Genomic DNA, 4,520 nt, shown 5'->3' with positions numbered 1-4,520 from the left:
CCTTGTTTTGGCACATGACTTGTGGGCGGGTTTTTTAAAGTGGCAGCTCCTCTGTCCAATCAGAGCTCTATGCTCAGTGTTCAGGACTCCTCCTCCTTTAATCACTGTGGTTAATTTACTTTCCTATCTGATATGAATATCAAAGAACATTTGAACACAGTGTATGCAAACGGACCACTCTTTCTCATACGTCTTTTACTTTGGTTTGTCTTAAAAGAAGACCCCTCTGGTTATAGATTAGTAATGATGTACTGAAGAAGATATTCTATGAGAATGAAACAAAACAAAAGTAATTTATTCAACTTATCTCTTGCTTACCATAACTACATTTTTCCTCTGTTATCTCCTGCCTCACACGTTATTCATCAATGCTTCAGTAAGAGAAGTCTGAACCAAGTCACATGAAATAATAACACTGTATGTTCATGTTCATTTTAATAAAATAAGCTATTTGAATCATATACATTAATGTGCTGTGATAATTAACATGTTTTTAAGCATGGATATATAATCACAAATATATCACATATTGCTTTGATGTGATTCAACTCATGCTGTGATCAGAATATTTCACTCAAATACCCTCGATTGATAAATAGCCCAGAATAGGAGTCAGATGTTTAGTATGAATTGAAAACAGTAGATAAGAGTTCTATCGTCGAGAAATCTGAATAAACCACAGTCCAGGTGGAGAAAGTAACAAAACAATAACGTCCAACCTTGAAAAGTAAGCTTTTTACAGTGAGCCCTCTTTTATATTATTCATATGGAACATTTTGAACAATTTCAACTTATATTTTATTCATTGGGTTGTCCTTACATGGCATACAAGTCATACCATGATTGTGACTAGGCATCCGATGTAGCACAGGAGCGAGAAAGACAGAAGTAATGGTTTTCTCTTTCGTGATTTGATGCACAGAAACTTGGGGCCACAATTGATGAGCGATAGCGGACGATAACATAAAAACTAAGCCGGCCGCACGCCAGCACCAAGGACATGCGACATTCTTTAACGCTCCCATTCAATTCAATAATTTCACTATTATAAATACACATTTCATGTATTCCCCTCCAATCTATTGCTTTCTAATAGAAACTGTTTCTATTTGAGAAGCTACGCTTGAAGCTCACGCGCTCGTTCACGCTCACGCCTGTGTGGTTTCTGTGTAATTTCCGCATCTTAAATAGTTCTTTGATACCAGAGGCCTGGTAATCGGTTCTGATGATTGCCTGGAAACTTGATAAATTATATAGGTTACAGGAAGCTGTTATACATTCAGAACAGTAGTGCAGAGTACCCATTTTAAGATAATATTTGAATGTTCAGAGAGACTGTTTATAGCTATTTTTGAACCTGACCCATTTAGCTGCACCATCTCCATTGAAGCAAAGACTTTGCAATGAGTTTAGCATTTCTATCCAAAACTTGGGGAAATTATCCCAATTTATCTCATGACCATAGGGACTAATAAATGTACCATGATTAGCGAATTACTGTAAACTTAGCTCAAGAGGCTTCCTCCTGTTTTTAACAACAACAAAGTCATTTGGTCCCATTTTGAGACATACCATTGAGGGTGAAACAGATGGTATCGAAATTTGTCCAGAGACATGCCTTTGTAACACATTTACAAATAAAGAGGTTGAAGGGTAGCGTTCAGAGGTCTGTTGAAAGACCAGCAGTGTTTCAAAGGAAGCATTCGGGGGAAGACGCCAGATAGGTACACAGTCATAACAGGACTTTTAATGGCTGGCATCGGAATAAGCATTTAACACCACAACAGATCTGCCTTCAAAGAAGAAAAACAAAAAAAACAAAGCAGCAACAATGGAAGTATTCCCGCAAGAGAACGCTAGCGATGTTTTGGTGAAGGTGAAGTTACAATGAAAAGGATGGTCGGCGTCTGCTAAACAATGCCAATGGAATTTTAATTGGTGCGCTAATTATTAAGTCACTCCTTTGTTTCTTTCAACTGTACAGCTTGCAATAACAGGTGGAATTCATTTTCTCACTATAGGACAGATAATTGAGAGTGCCTAAAGGATGCTGTGGATAGTTATCAATGAAATCCTCTTGAATGTTGACATCTTACAAACGTGTAATTCGCATGTTCACTTACATGTACAGTTAATAGTGCAATCTGTTTCCATTCCTAAATGGCAAAATTGTATTTCCATAACCATACGGTTCACTCCTGCTTCCTTCGCTACGAAAAACATAGTTGGTGAAAAAGTTAGGAAAAGTTATTTGCATTAGCAGGAGTAAATATCATGATGCATTTTAGGGGATTAAATTATGATTTTCAAAGTTTCAAAGTTTCCGAAATTCAAGTCATCAACTTTCTCTCTATAACAAATGTATCCACTCTTTACAAGTTTACCCAGGGCATCAAAGATATGCACCCCACCACTTCAACACTTGCACGCTCCATGGGGATCCGAAGAACTTCAAAATTAACAATTGCCTCTTGTTCCCTTCTCTCAGCGGTTGAGCCCGATCCAGTTATAAATTCAAATAGAGGCAAATGAGCAAGTGCTCAAAGGAAGCCCAGAGAAAGATGTGAACTTGCTTAAAAATCCATTAAAAAGTAAAAGAAAAGGGTTGCTTTGGGACACGGCTCCCTAATCCATATGTTTCTCAAGTCAGTTAATGCAGTGTAATGTCTTTGTTCCACTCCCTGCAATTACCTTGAATGACTCCAGTTGTGTTGTTCTCTCTTTCTCTCTTTCTCTCTCTCTCTCTCTCTCTCTCTCTCTCTCTCTCTCTCTCTCTCTCTCTTTATTGTTGCTGTCACCACTGGTTAATGTAAACAACCCAACCAACACTTAATGCCAAGAAGGACAGGATGAATGCCCTCTTGAAGTCCACCAGTAAAAGGAAATTGATTGTGAAGTGTTGATGACTCAGCAGTACTCAGTAAATGATATTGTTCAGAGAACCCAGGGGTCGTTTTAACACCAGCTTATTGACCATGAACATGAAGTCCATATCAATTCATGAACAATACAGGCAGATGAAGTTATACAATGTGTAATATGAGAACTGGGTTTCTCATATCAAGGAAAAGGTTAATTAAGTAGAGAGTTCTGGCATGTGAGCCAATCAGTGAGCAGTACACCCACAAGGACCCTCCCACTCATACATTGGGTCAATCCTTTTTTTTTTTTTTTTTTTACAACTACAGATTGTCATCTACAGATTGTCCCTTTAACTCAGACTAGAACCGTCTCCTTCAGAATGTAATTTATCTCTGGCACCAGTGGGTGGGGCTGATGTGTAACTCTGTTCTTCTAAAGCTCTCATTACCCTTCACTGTTAAACTTTATGATATAAAATGTGCGTAGAATTATTCAGGTAAACCTGAATATTATAATTATAATTATAATAATAATATTTGATTGTCTGTTCTACTAGTGGGATACACTCATAGTGAATGAATATCAATGTTTGAGAAAACGAGTAGTCCAATTTCAGACACTGCATATTTACGAAATATTTACAAACAGAATGATATTTGGGAGTTCAAAGATATTATTCACAATCTCCAGTGCACCAGATCAACACAACTCTCTGTGAAAATGGATGGACTACAACAAAGTCAAAGCAGTGTAAAGGCATCTTAAGAAGAAGAGAAATGTTGTGGTATAGGATCATACAACCCCAGGTATTCCTCTTGAGATTTAAATTCCGCCTCGTCTTCACACATAAGAGAGCAGGAAGTCTTTTTCTGTCTTTTTCCAGGTTTTTGGCAACTGTATTTCGCCTCCTCCTTGGCCTTTTCAATTCCCCACTGCCTGTTCTTGTGTGATAAGACAGTGTAGGTATCAGGGGAGGGGAGTCCTGTAGGGCTACTGGGACGTAAAGCAACTTGATAGTCATTGATTAACCGTTTACTCTCAATGTTAATGTTCTATGCTATGCTATAGGCCTATGGGGTGCTGTTGGCCTTGTCTGTATAACAAAACGTCTTTACTGCACCACCCTTCTATTATAAGCTCTCTTTGATACAAGAAAATAACATTTTAATACATTGTAAGATTTTGTAAGATACTGTACTCAATACACAGCTGCAGATGTCTTCAGTTATGGCTAAACACTTCTGTGATGAGGAAAATCAAACAGTGACAGGGAGGGACTTACGTAATGAGATAAGATATTTCCTCCTAGGAAATTAAAGCGGCAATGGAGTTTTTTTTCCTTTTTCTTCTCCTGCATTTTCTTCTCTTTGTTTTCCTCCTTTCTTCCCCCACTTTGTATTCCTCGACTGTTCCAGACGTTCTCTGACCACGCAGGGAAATTAAATCCAATTTATCTCTCCAGTTTTCATTCATTCATACAGAACGAGCGTTTGAGATATTAAAGGTTCAGTACACAAACCTACACAAAGGTACTAAATGATAATGTTATTCATGCTATTGACCCACGTTGTATTGTGCTACCTTGCTTACTTTTGACAGTTTGTTTGTTTGTATGTATTGGTGTTGTCTGATATGCTCTGACACACTTCTGCGGTGGC

This window comes from Argentina silus (assembly GCF_951799395.1).
Source record: "Argentina silus genome assembly, chromosome: 15".
NCBI lineage: Eukaryota > Metazoa > Chordata > Actinopteri > Argentiniformes > Argentinidae > Argentina > Argentina silus.
Note: the sequence above shows the minus strand (reverse complement) of the source record.